The 17341-nt window shown below is 40.2% G+C and overlaps 1 protein-coding gene and 1 pseudogene across 1 annotated transcript in view; both read left to right on the forward strand.

Moving 5' to 3' along the window:
• Positions 1-17341, forward strand: part of LOC149162339 (uncharacterized) — a 63299-nt gene that overhangs the window by 10988 nt on the left and 34970 nt on the right. The gene's annotated exons all lie outside the window — the stretch shown is intronic.
• LOC149162341 (large ribosomal subunit protein eL14y pseudogene) lies at positions 2069-2488 on the forward strand (annotated as a pseudogene).

Raw genomic sequence — 17341 nt, forward strand, 5'->3', positions numbered from 1 at the left:
AACATAGATGAATTTTCCAATCGCGTTGCCAATTGATGCGAGAGTATCCTGCGTCCATAGCTCGAGCGGAACGTTAGGGAGCTTTAACCATATCAAGCTATGAGATGGTGTATTTTTAAGAGGGTCAAAGCCCAAGTACCACCGAGAAAGCGAGAGGAAGCTCCTCCCCGATACCCAAGGCTTGTCTAAGACCATTTCCAAGTCAGCCTGCTTTTGAAAATGGAAAGAATACCATTCTTTCATCATGCGGGAGATGATGGGAGTATAGCCGATGATAGGAGTCCATGTTTTAGAGATCCATGCTCTCATATCCGCCTCGTCCAATTCTGGGAAGTACCATTTCCCGACAAGTGCATACTTATGTAAACTGTCAATGTGCTCGGCCAGTGAAGGCCCAGAGACCGTAACTGCCTTAGGGGGAGGAACCGTCTTAACTGGAGCTTTGTTTTTGTTCCGGCGGGACAATTGACTATGAGACGCGAAGAGAGGAGGGTCCCTGTGCCGAGAAGGGAGGGAAACCGACAACGTGTCATGCCAACTAGGATTCCCGCTGGCAGCAAAGATGGCCTCTTCTGTTTCAATGGCCGCAGCCAGGAGAGCCCTTGTACCCGGGGAGTCACTGTCCACAGCCATCCCGAGACAGATGTGAAATCCCAAAAGAGGGTCCCCGTACGACCCAGACTTAATTAGGAACCGTCGAAAATGTTACCGACGGAGAAAGATGCCTGGATAGAAGGCAGAAAGTAGAAGGAAAGAGCTGAAAGAAGTACGACGTCCCAGTTGTTGACCAGATCCCAACAAAAGAGAAGGACAGGATGCTGACAAAGAAGAGTCTAGAGAAAGGATATGGAGGCGAGGGTGACGATGAGAGGCCGCCAAAACCCCAATTCCCATGCAAGGTGGTGAGCAGTGGAGGCTGTTGTTGTAGAGAGGAAGGTGAGTAGTAATTAAGGATAGCCGGAAAGTTGGGAATTTGAAAAAGAGACCGGAATAGCAACCGGAAAGATCATGGCCTTCCCAGAGAGAGCCTTATGCTTCCGAACGACTGTTACAGTCGATACAGCAGCAGCAGCACTGAAAAACAAACCACCATTTCCCAATTCGGAGTCTGAAATCTTGACAGGGACGATAAATGTAGAAAGAGGCTCTAATTCTCTTGATTAGAGCGCATAGCATATTGTCTATTGTCCCGACTGAAGAAGAGCAGGGATAGACAATAAACTTAAAAACCCCGGGGAATAACCCCCCCCCCCCCCCCCCCCCCCCAGAGCAGTGAAAGAATTCTAAGACCCACAAAACCACAATGAGACCCAGGAAAGATTAAGGAACCATGACGGGCCAGGCAGGAAGCCCGACTTGTAAAAACTATTGCAGAAACAACTATAAACATGAAAGAAGCCAGGACCCAGATAAAATTAAGCAACCCTTCCGAGAGAGACCAAAAGAGCCTTTGCCCGTCATTTAAAACAATTACAGAGACGACAAACAATCAGACCGAAACTAGAAACGATGAAAGGCAAGCAGAAAGAGACATACCTGGAGCCGCGCAAAAGACGCCGGAAGCAGGAAGTCGAGCCATGAGCGAACCGAGAGCGAAACAAGAGGCGTGAGCCTCCAGCCCGCAGGACCGGAGGAGAGAAAACCGAAATGAGAGAGCCGAGTCTGTGTTAAATAGAGGACGAAAAGAACGTGCTTGAGCCACGTCTCGCCGGGAGGAGGAGAAAACGTGTCGCAGTTCAGGTAGGGTAGGGACTAGGGAGTCGAGTGTCTTGCCATGCATGGGTCGGCAAGGAGCGCCAATGCATGGGCTGGCATTTGTAACGTGGAAAAATAAGGTTGCTGGGGCGGCTGTCGAAGATTATTGGCTGCTGGTCGGTGAACGCTGGCCACTGCTCGAAGTTAATGGCAGCTGGTAGATGATCGTTGGTCGATGGTCGCCATGGCTAATGGTAGCTTCCCGCCCGGCGCGCGCGCTCCCTCCCATCTTGGCTGGGTATTTTAACCAACTATCTGTTTATATTATTACATATTCTGATTACCCTATCTGTTTTTATGCAAATCGGGTATCATGCCTTTCAGGCGGGAGCTATGTCGAAATTGGACGTGTTGCTCTCGTAAACTATGGCCCCGACTATGGGAAGCTTGTGGTGATTGTGGATGTTGTAGACCAGAACCGGGCCTTGTTTGATGGACCCAAGATGGTGAGAACTCGGATGGACTTTAAGAGGCTTTCACTAACTGATAGATTGATAATCCCAGAGTGCCAAAGAAAAAAGTTTTGAATGAGGCAATGGAGGTTGCAGATGTCCAAAAGAGGTGGCTAAATGATTTTGAGAGATTCAAAGTGATTCTGGCTATAAGATCAAGAGAGGAGCAGTAATCAAGCGTGAACTCTCCAAGTTGAAAAATCAAAACACTGCCTGAGAATGAGAAAGCTGTATTGAATACATTGCTTCGAGACTGTTGCGTAGAAGGGAAGGATAGCTGATGTGACCTTTCTTGGAAATTTCATTTTTGTCTATTCATATAATTTACTGAACACATTGCTTCGAGACTGTTGCGTAGAAGGGAAGGATAGCTGATGTGACCTTTCTTGGAAATTTCATTTTTGTCTATTCATATAATTTACTGAACACATTGCTACGAGACTGTTGCGTAAAAGGGAAGGATAGCTGATGTGACCTGTTTTGGAAATTTCATTTTTGTCTATCCATATATATTTTTTAGTCTAGGAGATTTAATTATATTTGCTCTTTCGGTCAAATATAATGATTCTTCCTGGTCATTGGAAATTGCTTCTTCCTTTAAATTACGGTTGGCAAATTCAAAATATTTGAGTCTTATTAGTCCCTCCTTACGGCAGCGAAGGGACTATTAGCGTTCGATCCATAGTTGACTCGCTATTAATTTACGCATTGACCGTCAATTTGTACAGGTTAATTACTCTCTAACCAAAGTTTATGCTAGGCACTTTCTCTGCAAGAAAATTTTAACCAAAGTTTTCAATTTACCCTCTTATTGCCTGCATCACTTGCCATGATGTTATTTTAGTGTGGGCAACTTAATTTATCCAAAGTTTTCTCAAAACAAAGTTATTCATACCAAGTTTCAAAATTAGCGTGTGGACGTTGTATAAACCCAGCGCCGACAACTTAATTTATCCTAAGTTTTTGCAAAACAAAGTTATTCATACCAAGTTTCAAAATTGGCGTGTGGACGTTGCATAAACCCAACGCCCTTACACTTGTCACCGTTCGCTGACATGATTGTCCACAACTGTCAACATCTCTTCATTCGCGCATGTTAGCAAAAGTTTCAAGTGTTTCAGGAAAGACCATAGTTATTGCAGAAGCTCTAATAGAAAGAAAATCGTGTAGCACAAGCAGTGGCAATAGGAGTTCCAACACTTGGGAGGGTGCAAGTAGTATCTGGTAACCTGTCGTGTTGGTATAACTTAGGCTTTTGGAAACTGAATTCTCATCTGCTCGTGTTTTGAATTGGAAGTGTTTCTTACCTCTGTTTTCAATTCATATATGTTTAGACCATACACATATCACCATCTAAGTTACAAAAAGAAAGATTAGCTTAGAATTTACCTGGCTGCACTCTATGCCCAGTTTCTGTGACTTCTATATGTTTGTTTTTTTTGTTTTTTTTTTTTAATTAATTTATTTATTTTTAATTTATTTTCGGATTCAGGCATAAATATGAATTCCTCATGGCTCGTATTTGCTCTATTTCATTCATTTATGACTGTTATTTAGGAATTCTTGATTGCTCCTAGATATAGGTTAGTCACCTTCCCTTTGTTAAGCTGAATGTGAGATTCTTAGTTGCCTTTCATTTCATCCTTTTAGCTTGAATGATTGTTTCATGTGTAACTATCCTGCTCTATATTCCTTTTGTGACCAAGAAAACACACTAGCAGCCCAACTCCATGACTCCATGCCCAATGGTTTGAACCTCTCACACGATGCATGCCTCCCTATTTGAAAACATCAATCATCCAACCAAAACTTAAACAAAATCCAAAGAAGTCCATAACTACCCTAAAATCAACCCAAAAACAAAGTTAAATCAGAAAGAGATCCCTCTCTGATTGCAGGTAGGCTAGGACCTGCAGTCCAAAAATTGGTTTGTGGTTACCTTGGTTGTATCCCTTAAGGAGCCAAGGGATAACCTGAGTGATAACATCATTGGCGACTCCACTGGGGAAACTTATTCAGAAAATTCCAAAAACAAGTTAGAAGCTGGCTCGTAAGAAGAAAACCCATAATATCAGGTCAAACCTAGACCCAAATCCACCAACTATTTTTGAAAATCCCAATTTAATCTCTAGAAACCTCAACAAGCAAAAACAAGGAGAGCTTGCTGATTCCAGTCCTAAAATAGTTCAGCCAAGTTGTTTTCCAACCCCAGTTAAAGTTTTGTTTCGTTCAAATCCCACTTCCCCTTGTTCATCATCCACCTCTCCAAGCACCTCTTCCACACCTCCATTCACTATGCAGACTACCGCAACCACCACTGTTATTATAGTTGTCCCAGCGATTTCAGTCGTTCCACTTATCCCAGTAAATATTGCTAACAGATATGCACCTTTACAGTTACCTGCAAATCCAGGGGTGATGCCTCAGTTTTATCAAACTAAAATCACATATTTTGATGCTACTGGTTCTGGCACAGCCCTACAACATACCAAGAAAATGCAGGACTTTTTTGAGAGTTATGAAATAGATGATGATAGTGTAAGAATGAAAATATTTGTCCAAACAGGAGATGTAAGGTCTTGGTTTAGAGCACTTGCTGCAAATTCCATAGCTGACCCAGAGGGCCTTTACCAAGCATTTCTTAACAGATGGGAGAAGAAGAAGGACCCTCTGCACATATTATCCGAGTATGACACTATCAAAAGAGGCCCTCAAGAAGCTGTCTTAGACTATTGTGCCAGGTTCAACAATGTTTACAATGTTATTCCACAAAACCTTAGATCTCCACCTGATCTTGCTTTATACAAATTTCCTGATGGATTTGATTCAGACATGGCTTATCAGTTAAGGGAAAGAGCCCCTCAAACCTTAGCAGACATGCAGAATGTAACTGTTAGCGTGGAGGCAAATCTGATTGCCAAGCGAAATAGAGCAAGAGCTGAGAGAAGAACCACTTTCAAAGATGAACCTTCAGCTTTTGAGCAAAAATTGGACACAATCATCAAAGGTATGGACAACTTTGAAAATAGAATGGGAACTATTGAAAGAAAAGCCTCATGGGAAGGATAGCAAAACAACCCTATCAGAAATCCAAACTTTAGATAAAATCAGAACCCCAACGTTGGAAGGGCAAGTCCTATGATATAAGACCTCCTTTTCATGAAAATTATGTTGAATCATCCACATCTAGCGAGCAGGTAGAGGACACTCACATAAACTTAATGGGTCTGAAAAGTGAACAATAAGTATTCCTAACCCAAGAAAACCGAGATGCCTATGATATAGGTCAATTTATACTAACTCTGGAGTCATTTGACTTCAAACAAGGCTATGATTTAGCTGTCTATGAGGTCCACAAACAGTATAAACTGAGAACTAGAACAATTGATGTGCCCGAGGCCATCAAACAGAATGAATCAAAGCAGCTCAAGAAGATCAAAGAAAAGGCCGCCCTCATAGAAACTGCTGATAAAACAGTCCCAAATCCAAAAGAAGTGACCATAGAGGATATCACAAATGTTCAACGTTCTGAGAATCAGCCTTTTGTATCTTTTCCCTCAAAGGAAAACATAAACAACACTCCTGAAAGCCTTTCCAAATCAGAAATAGTTCAAGAAATCAATGAAGAACAAGAGCGAATCGCTGATACTCCCATGGAAAAAGGGAAGCCTGCCTATCACAACACTAAAACCCAATCAGAGAAAACATTTGATTTAGAGGCAGAAATAGGTAAACTTAAGATATCCATCCCTCTATCTGAACTTGCTAAGCATGATGTATATAGGCAACAAATCCAAAGATCACTTCAAATGCCAGAGACCAAGGATGATGTTAATGTCTTAGATAATCAACCTGAATTACTTTTTGGTCCTGAAGTCAATGGTAAATCAGGACATGGAGCTGTTCTACCCTTTTATGTCAGTTTGCACATTCATGATAAAGTGTTGCACAATGCTATGTTTGATTCAGGTGCTTCACACAATCTGATGCCCAGAGCTGTAATGGAGAAGCTAAACCTTGATGTCACTAGACCCTACAAAGACTTGTTCTCATTTGATTCTAGTCAGGTCAAGTGTTTAGGCTTAATCAAAGACCTTTGTGTGTCTTTAGTCCAATTTCCCAACAAAACGATCCTAATGGACGTGGTGGTTGCTGACATTCCACCAAAGTACGACATGCTCTTATCAAGATCTTGGGGAGCAAAACTCCAAGGATCTCTCCAGCTAGACCTCTCCTATGCCACTATTTCAGTCTTTGGACAACCAAAGAGACTGTACAGAGAAACACTGATGAAGTATGTGGTAAGTAGTGAGGAAAAACCCCAAAACTTTCCCATTTACTCAGTCCATTCTGATATGGATTCCTTTATATTTTTTATGTTAATGGAAAAAACCTGTGAGCAATTTATGAAACCAACATTTCGGACTAGCTAGGTGAGTCCATCATCAAGGCAATGAGATCTGAATTTTGAGAAGAGAGAGTCGAGAAAATTATGAAGCTATTAATAGATGAATAGAACAAGAAACTTGCATAAATCAAGAATCGGTTGCCCAGACCCATGAAACTGTTAGTACAACCAACATACAAGAAGAACCACATGAATCACAAAACCAAGGTCCACCTAATCCTAAAATGACTGAAACTCTTAATACGAACCACAAGCAAGAAATCACATGGTATTTAGAGTTTGATGGTTCTGTTAACAAGCTAGGAGAAGGGGTAGGAATATGGATTCACAATACACATAACAACCATGCAGAGGGTCATGCTTACAGATTAAACTTCAAATGTACCAATAACATGGCACAGTATGAGGCTCTCTTATTAGGCCTTAAATTGCTCAAAGCTCTAGGAGCTGCAAAAGTGTCCATTCTAGGTGACTCCGATTTGATCATTCAACAGATGAAAGGTAACTTTGTTACTAATGACAATAGGCTGAGAGCTTATAGGTCTGCTGCCACAGAAATACTAAATTCCTTCACCGAATCCAAGCTTGCCAAAATTTCTAGAAGCCATAACATACATGCTCACAGCCTAGCCACTTTTGCTAGTACATGCAAGCTTCCCTTTGAGCCAAATCACCATTTCACTGCTGAGATAAAACATAGGCCTGCTGTCCCAAATAATGTTAAAGATTGGCAAGTGTTCGAAAATGATACCCAGATTAACAATTTCCTCACTCTTGAGCATGAGTTTTCAAATATTAACATTGACATGGATGCTATGACGGATGAACAACAACAAACAAATGAAAATCAGCAGGTTGTAACAGCTGTAACAGCCAAACAAATGCTAAACCCAACTGTTTTTGACAATGCAAACATAGAAGAGCTGAAACAAATGCATTTGGAGGAAATAGCCAAAACAGAGGTCGAGATCATTGATCTAAAGGATAACTTTCTCCCTGCTGGCCTCACTCCATTAGAAGATATGTTTGATGCAAATGATGTTCCCAAAAAGCCAAAAATGTATCCCTTAAACGCTGCGATAGAAGAACACAACATTGGGACAACAGAGAAGCCCAAAATGATCAAGCTATCTCAATCCTTGCCACTCGATCAATAGCCCAAATATGTTGATTTGTTCAAAGAATTCCAAGATGTGTTTGCTTGGAGTTATGAGGACTTGAAGTCCTATGACACCTCAGTGATCCAACACACCATTCCCTTAAAACCAAACCAAAAGCCCTTCAAACAAAAACTAAGGAGAATCAATCCTGTGCTTCTCCCTTTAATTGAGAAGGAAGTAAAGAGAATGTTTGAGGCTGGCATAATAGCACCCATCAGATTTTCTGAATGGGTATCCAATCTTGTTCCCACCAGAAAGAAAACAGGTGAGATTAGACTTTGTGTAGATTTGAGAAACTTAAACCAAGTCTCCCTAAAAGACCACTACCCATTGCCAAAAATGGACCACATCCTACAAAGAGTAGTGGGGTCATCTAGAATCTCTTTGCTAGATGGCTTTTCAGGTTTCAACCAAATACTTGTTCACTCGGATGACCAAGACAAGACAACCTTTACAACACCGTGGGGAACATTTAAGTATGTGAAGATGCCTTTCGGCCTAAAGAATGCAGGTGCTACCTTTCAAAGGGCAATGGACATTGCCTTTGCCAAGGAAATCCATGATTTCCTGGTTGTCTATCTTGATGACCTCACCCCTTTCTCCAAATCTGATCAAGAGCACCTAAAACATTTGAGACAAGTGTTCCTAACATGTAGGAAATATGGCATTTCCTTGAACCCCAAGAAATTTCTCTTTGGCCTTGAAGAAGGCAAATTATTAGGGCATATCATTTCAAAATAGGGGATTAGAATTGATCATCAAAGAATTCAAGCCATCCTTCAAATCCCATATCCAAGAAACATAAAAGAGTTGCAAGCATTCCTTGGAAAGATCAATTTTCTTAGGAGATTTATCCCAAACTTAGCTGAACTAATAAGAATGCTAAGCAACATGTTAAAAAAGGATGCCAAGGTAAAATGGTCTCTTGAAACCAAACAAGCCTTTGAGAGTATCAAAGCTGCCTTAACAAAAGCCCCTGTCCTCACTAGTCCACAATTTGAAAAAGATTTTATCATTTTTTCTTTTGTATCTGATCACACCATAGCTGCTATCCTTTTACAAAAGGATGATGAAGGAAATGAAAATCCAATTGCATTTTTTAGCCGAGCCCTTAGGGATGCCCCTTTGAAGTACCAAATCATGGAGAAGCAGGCCTATGCCCTTGTGAAAGCAATCAAAGATTTCCGAGTTTACATTTTATATTCACATGTGATTGCCTATGTCCCAAATGCTGTTGTAAAAGACATATTAACCCAAGAGGGATTAGAAGACAAAAGAGGCAAGTGGATTGCTAATATCTTTGAGTATGACATTGAGATAAAGCCAACCAAGCTCATAAAGGGACAATGTTTAGCCAAACTGATGTCCGAAACAAATTTTCAAGCCCTAGACATTAACCAACTAGACAATGAACAAGAACTGGCGACTCCACAGATCAGTGAAACCTTCTTGCAATCCTCATGGTATGCTGATATTTGTTTTGTATTGTTAAACTTGTTTGCTCCCCCAGGATTGTCCAGAACCAAGAAAAGATTTTTAAAAATGAAGGCTTTAAAGTTCTGTGTCTTAGATGGTGCATTATTTTGGAAAAATCATGAAGGCATATTGCTTAATTGTTTAACCATGAATGAAACTAACAATGTCATGAAAGAATTCCATGCAGGGGACTATGGAGGACATCTATATTGGAAGTCCACTGCTAATAAAATTTTAATGGCTGATTTCTATTGGCCCTCTTTGTTTGCAGATGTAAAGAAGTTTGTTGTTTCATGCCACAAATGCCAAATCTTTGAGGGCAAAAGAAAGCTGCTGCCCTTGCCCCTTAAGCCCATCTCAACCGAAAAGCCTTTTCAACAATGGGGTCTTGACTTCATTGGAGAAATACATCCCTCTTCCTCAGGCCAACACGAATGGATTCTAACAGCCACAAACTATTTCACCAAGTGGATTGAGGCCATCCCATGTAGGCAAGCTAATGACACCACCGTTATCCAATTCCTTGAATGCAACATCCTTTCTAGATTTGGCTGCCCTGAGAAGATCATCACTGACAACGCTACTGCCTTCAAATCCAAAAATATGATCAATTTTTGCCATAAATTTCATATCACCTTAGGCCACTCTACAACCTATTACCCTCAAGGTAATGGCTTGGCCGAATCATCCAACAAGAACCTGATTAATATTATCAAGAAGATCTTAGAAGAAAACAAGAACTGGCATAAAAAGCTCAGAAATGCCCTTTGGGCAGACAAACTTTCAACAAAGAGATCCATTGGGATGAGCCCTTATGAGCTGGTGTATGGCATGGAGGCCAGGTTTCCATCTTCTTTGGGCATTTCCATTATGAAGCTGTTACAAGAGATTCAGGCAGAACCAAATGATATTCAACGAAGAATAAATCAGACCATTCATCTTCAGCAAACCAGAGAGCAAGTGTATGACAGAGCTCAAATTGTGCAAGAGAGGCTGAAGAAAGCATTTGACAAAAGGACCAAGGCTGAGGATTTCTGCATTGGTGACAAAGTTCTAAGGTGGGACTCACGAAGAGAAGACAAGGGAAAGCATGCAAAATTTGATTTTCTATGGAAAGGTCCATTTGTTATCAACGTTGTGCAAGGCAATAACACGTATTTTCTCAAATCTATAGATGACAACACAGTGGAAGACGACCCTGTAAATGGCAAAATGTTGAAACATTATCGAGATTTCTTTTAAGGGATACAATGCCCCTATGTATATATTTGTATATTAGTGTTTGTATATATGTCATCGCTTTCCTTTTTATGTTTGTATAAGCAATCCGTTTGCTTGGAACCAAGCAACGAAGTTATGGAGGCAGAGCAAGGTAGTCCTCTATTTTAACGATTAGTCACAGCATCATTCTTAGGAGAACATCGTAGCAAAGTTTATAAGGCACAGCCCATGCAAATCATCCATTTCAAAGGCTCTGTCTTTGCATTGGTTTCAGCATAAGTGCGCAGCGCAGTTTTGAGTGAAAGGAGCAATAGAACGCAGCACCCAGCTCTCTGTTCTTGTGAAATTGATGTCAAAAAGAATTATCCATATTCGACCCCTGTCTTCAAATAAAGTGCAGAAGGATGCTCAGGACCAATTAAGATGTATTTAAAGCACTCAGTGTTAAAAAGAGGCAGCGTTGTATTATACGGCGATTCATGTTTAAAGGAGGCCGCGTTCAGAGTACAAGCTTAAATCAGGGGGAAGCCAATTAGAGAAAATGCTCCTTTTTATCCATGTTTTGAAGCGGTTTCAAAAGGAAAGGAACAAGCAGTTTTCAACTATACAAAGACAAAGCAGCGCTGTTATATCAAATCAAATTCAGTTAGAAGTGCTACAATCAAGCTTCCCACTTCAGTCAATAGTATCAAAACAGAGGAGCGTTTTAGGTTTCATATCAGCACCCTTGGTCAAAGCAAAAATAAGGGAAATACATCAGTTTTGATCCATGTTTTGAGACTATTTCAAAGGGCAGTGCTCAGGCAACATTGTACATAACATTAAGCACACATAAGAAAGCAGGCGACGCTATATAGTTCACAGTAATTTAGTTGAGGAGAGTGTTGTTAGGATCTCAAAATTCTAGTCTTTTAGCAGCCAACAAAGAATTGTTTTCAGTTCCACAGCAACAATAGAAGATCAAGGCAGTCTGACTTGCTGTTCTTGGCTTTTCACAAGGAAAAGCCATCCCCAAGTGGAGGCACTGTTAGCCTCCTGTTGCAACAGGTATTCATCTTTCATGATCGACATTTTTACATGTCAAATATGTCATACTTTGCATATTGCAAGGTTCCATATTTCCATAAAGAGGCCAAAGAAGAGGCTATGAAAGTGTGCCAGTGTAAATGCCACTGCGGTATTCCAATTTTGATGAAGTTATTCCATTTTTGAAGAATTTTTTAGTTAAAGGAAAGCCAAACAGCTTAATCTTGGCTTCCCCTAGGTTTCAATTGCTTGTTTTAGAACATAGAAAATAGATATCTGTCCAAACAGATTAAGCTTGGCAGATCAATAGCTAGGTAGAGAAATAAAGGAGCCCAACTGCTTAATCTGGGCCCTTGGAAGATATAAGGGTACATTTAGATAGGAGGGCAGTCAAAAGAAAAGAAGATAATCAGGGTCTGCATGTCTAAGTGCGCCCAAACCAAAAAGAAGAAAAAATGTTAGGTAAGTAGGCTGGGTAAGTAGTTTTTGAGGTCGCAGAATGAATAAGTGTGATCAATTTTGTATCTCAAAGTGTTATTTTACTTCAGATCACAAGTGCAAGGCAATTTTCACTTGGAGCAGCTCAAGCGAGGCATGGCTAACTCCCCATTTTTCTTGTTCCCCAAATCATTCACTAACCTCCCCAAAGAGGTCAAGATCTGCTTGATATCTCTTAAGTTTCATCATTTGTCATATCATTGCCTAAGTAAAGATCTGCTTTGCTTAAGGAAGCTTATATTTTTTATACAAGTCCGGTTTCACCTTTAAAGCCTAAGATTCCTATCCTTAACGCTTTCTACACAAAATTCATATTAACTCTTAACTCTATTAGGTAAATCCCTCATTATTTCCTTTTCCCATACTAAAAAATATAGTAAAAATCCCCATTATTTACATATCCCCTCCTCTGGTTGAAATATAACCATAAATATGCTTGGGAATTACTAAGTTTGCCTGAAACTTAAGTAAGAACCCTCAGTTTTGCTTCTTAAACTCCCTCAAAGTGTCTTTGGACTCCTTCCAAGGCATGAAATCCCTCTTTTTTGGTTATCGGACCCCTTCCGAGGCCTCAAGAACCCTTCCAAAGCTTTAAAAAGCCTTTTCCGATCACATTAACCCTCCTCCGATGAGTTTTCCTCCCCTCCGACGCGATATCGTTGTCGAAGGTCGCAACATTCATTCATCGGCCCCCTTTTATAACTCCCTGATATCATTCTGCCAATCGCGATATCGCGATCGGCAGTCGCAAGGTTTTTGTACCTGTATATGTATCCCCCCTCTCATTCGCTGACGCGATATTGCTATCGCACCTGAAAGCATATCGCATCGTGATCCACTCATTTCCGCAATATTTCCCATTTTCGCACAGCCGCATGCCTTATCGCTTTGTCCGATATCGGTGATCGCTCCCATCGCCTCGCACATATAAAAGCCATCACCCCCTGTCCCCGCCGATTGCCGATCGCCGATTTAATCCCTGCCGTACTGCCACGTCACCCTGCCACGTCACTGTCGTACTGGGACCCACTGCTGGCGTCATACTGACGTCATCACTGAAAGAAGGAGCGAAGGGCGCAAATCGTAGCAAAAGGATAACCGGAATGAAAAACTGAGGGAGTTTTCGATGTGCGATTTCGCGCATCACTAAGAAAAAATAACCAAAATGGAAGGCTTCATATCGCTCGGCTACCAGCAGGCCCGAAAATTCGCAGTTTTGATAGGATTTCTTCATTTATGTTCGTATTCAAATCAGCCAGCGCCGGTAGCATTCCAGAGGCCACAGAAATCATTTGCAGCAGCCATTTTTGCCTTGAAAGGGCAGAAAAGGGGCGATTTGACAGTTTCAAGCATATCAGGTCAAGAGAAAGTGGCTCGATTCAAGTGTTAAAGAGTATCAGAGGAAAGATAAAGCCCAAATTCAATCAAAGAGTATCAGTGAAGTGGCAAAGTGTATCAGGTCGGCAATACCAAAGCAGGTGAACATTAAAGGCCCCCAAGCAAAGTCAAAGAAAGCGGTGAAGCCATTTAAAGGCTCTCAGATCACAGTTAATGCACATCAAAACCACTCAAGAGCAGGGGATCAAAGCCCAAAGCACAGTTATGGCTAAATGAACAGCACAGAGCCATAAGGACACCATATTAACTCATTTTGATACAGCTGCCTCCAGCGCAGCTCAAAGATATTTTCTTGCATTAATTTCAGGGCAAGATTAGGTTAAAGAACGCATTTCCCTCAGACCTGTTTAAGGTCTGCTGTAATAGATATTTCTAGATATTTTCCCTATATAAACCACCCTAATTCATTGTTTAAAGGGTTGGTTGGTTGATAATCTTCATTCTGGACTCGCACTGTATGTTTGAGAATTTCCATAATCAAAGACTGCTGAAAAGCTTGGAGGATGGACTGTCTGTTGTGTTATTAATGGCTGAAGAGTGAAATATAGAATTCTTGCGCTGCTACATGGCCCAATAAGTGTTTCTTACCTCTGTTTTCAATTCATATATGTTTAGACCATACACATATCACCATCTAAGTTACAGAAAGAAAGATTAGCTTAGAATTTGCCTGGCTGCACTCTATGCTCAGTTTCTATGACTTCTATATGTTTTCTTCTGATTTAGGCATAAATATGAATTCCTCATGGCTCGCATTTGCTCTATTTCATTCATGTATGATTGTTATTTAGGAATTCTTGACTGCTCCTAGATATAGGTCACTCACCTTCCCTCTGTTAAGCTGAATAAGAGATTCTTAGTTGCCTTTCATTCTTTAGCCTTCATTTCATCCTTTTAGCTTGAATGATTGTTTCATGTGTAGCTATCTTGCTCTATATTCCTCTTCTGACCAAGAAAACGCATCAGCAACCCAACTCCATGACTCCATGCCCAATGGTTTGAACCTCTCACACGATGCATGCCTCCCTACTTGAAAACATCAATCATCCCACCAAAACTTAAACAAAATCCAAAGAAGTCCATAACTAGCCTAAAATCAACCCAAAAACAAAGTTAAATCAGAAAGAGAGAGCTCTCTCTCATTGCAGGTAGGCTAGGACATGCATTGCAAAGATTGGTTTATGGTTACTTCGGCCGTATCCCTTAAGGAGCCAAGGGACAACCTGAGTGATAACAAGAACAAATGGCAAGCTGTGAAGAAATGGTAAGCTGTCAAAAGCAGCATCGTTACCATACTAATCTAATAAAATAGATTGCAAACATTCAAACATTTAATCTTTGATATTTAATAACTTGGAAAAACATTGGACGACAAGAATCACAATAGTTTTGTGGACAAACGTGGCCATTTAAATACTCCCTTACACTGTAATTTACGTCAGTTCCGAACCACGTGTTGAATATAAGAAACTTGTGAATCTTATCTTCAAATAAAATGGTGTTCATAAAGGAATTTAAACATATTTCGAAAAACTAACACTGTAATTTCTATAATTTGCAGGATCACAGTGTAATTCACGTCAGTTTCGAACCGCGCGGAATATAAGAAACTTGTGAATCTTATCTTCAAATAAAATGGTGTTCATAAAGGAATTTAAACGTATTTCGAAAAACTAACGTTGTAATTTCTATAATTTGCAGGCATTGAATTACTTTGCTATTTTAATTATATTTTAATTATTTTACTATTTTAATTATATTTTTATTACGTGCAGTGATTACCGTTTGTTCCATTGTATATTTGGGTTTTTAATTAATGCGATCTAGTTCTTGAAACAAAAATTGTTAGTAATGTAAAATAATTTACCCGACGTCTTTCTCTTGCTTCGAGAGAGAGGCAATAGGTTGTAATTCTTGGTTAAATCTGATGCGAAGTTGTTCTCACTGTAAATTTGTGTTTCCAAAGCTCTCGGCTATTTTTTGCCCACAAAATGTCGGATTCAGCCACAGATTTCCACTTGCTGGAGACTGATACGCTCCTAGCCTAGCTCGCAATGTCCAACAGTGACAACACTAGAGCAAATACATCGACGCAAAGCCATTCGAATGGATCACCACGAAAGTCTTCCATTATTCCTCCAAATACTTCCTTATGGCCTCAAGATTTAATACCTTCAAACTTGTATATATATTCAGTCGATAATTCAGCGTGCTGCCATATATACACTACCATAAATATGCATATCTATTATTCAGACCTCTGCTACTATGAGCTGTAAGAACACCTTCAGAGGAGCTTTCAAACACCCCAGTATACCGTACATTGAACCCCAGCCTCTCCTCTTTTTCTTCTATATCCAGAGAGAATTCATTAGTTTTCTCCGCTGTCTGATATAGATGGAACCAGACAGCTTTGAACAAGTTGCCAAGTTGCGTAGTGTCATATCAATGTAATGAGGCCCACGTATACTTTGGTGAATTTATATTCTCACAAGTGGCAACATAAGTTGGCCCTACATTAACACTTTTATCTTCCTATTCCCTATCAACCACTTTAGCAATCCCTTGCAAATTGCTTCACACCAGCCTTTCCACATCATTTCAACCATGCCTTGAATATCTTTACTTCTTTAAGCGTATTCTTTTTATATTTCATTTCTTGACAAATGAACTAACACATGACTTACCTACCACGAATATATATATATATATATATATATATATATATATATATATATATATAGATATATGAATTACATAAAATGTGCTGTCGCTCACCGCAATCGTCTTGTCAGGTTTATCCTTCACCATGGATTGCAAACTTGGAATTGGTCAAACAAATATGGAAGTGTAATTCATACAAGTGTAATTCATGCACGCGGGTCCGTTCGAACCGTGTTGGGATGTATTTCACTATGCACGAGTGGTTGACAGAGTTGTGCACCTATGCGGATTGTGGCGAGTTTCTCAACCCCGACAGGGACTACCGCTACGCCAGTGGCTCTCTTGTTTATATTAAGTTGCATTGTAATTCTGGGATCTAAGTTCCCTTATTACAATGTGCATTTATGATTCCTTTCAAGTATTTTAGCTCATAATTTGATCATTACATAGGCATCAGCGACAAAATTGAAACCTCGAGTAATAAGAAGACTTCCACAGCTGTCACCATTTTTGTGTTTGCCTTTTTTGCTTTTGTTTGTTTGTCTTAAACGTCAATACAATCCCTTGTCACTTTTCATTGTTCTCGTTTAATTCGGTTTCAACAGAGTTGTATACAATTAATCTAGGTTAGACGCAAGTTCTTTATCAACGATTGCTAGTTTCTCAAGGACTGTTCTTATAGTAGATGCAAATGTGCACCTAGGTCGAAGTCTACAAATTGGTCCTTACTTTTAGATTGGTCTTTAGAGTGACCTGTTTATGACCGTATACGAAATAACAGTGGCATTATCACATCTCTTGTTGAAGATGATGCCTTTGTTAAGATGATTACATGCCTAGTTGTTGTCTCCATTGGTAGTTTTGATGCTTATGTTTGAATTGAAATTACATAGTTTTAAGTAGGTTTCACCGTTAATGTTCTTGTTGTCGCTTTTTCTAGACAATATTTTCTAGCACTTGTAGCAGCAGTGCTTTAGGGGATAAGAAAAGCTTCCTAGAGATAGCCTTTGGGTTGATTATATCCTCTTTGTCAACCTCCTGGTGGGCCTCCTCTTTTTGTGCAGCTTCCCATAACCGACACTGTTGTGGTTTTGCATCCCTCGACTCTCCATTGAAGTCATACACATCACAAGAAGGAGAATCATCAATTTATGTTGAATAAGGATCTTGAGGGTCTGTTTGCATCTCGATGTTGTCTCTTTCTCCGCTTTCTTGACCATTGGGCGATGTTTCTCGATGCGAGTAGATGTCTTCTTGGAATATAGTCTCATACATCTTCGTTA

Source organism: Pinus tabuliformis, chromosome 5_2, assembly GCF_031772625.1.
Source record: "Pinus tabuliformis cultivar Carrire ecotype Pingquan chromosome 5_2, CPIR1, whole genome shotgun sequence".
NCBI classification, from domain to species: Eukaryota; Viridiplantae; Streptophyta; class Pinopsida; order Pinales; family Pinaceae; genus Pinus; species Pinus tabuliformis.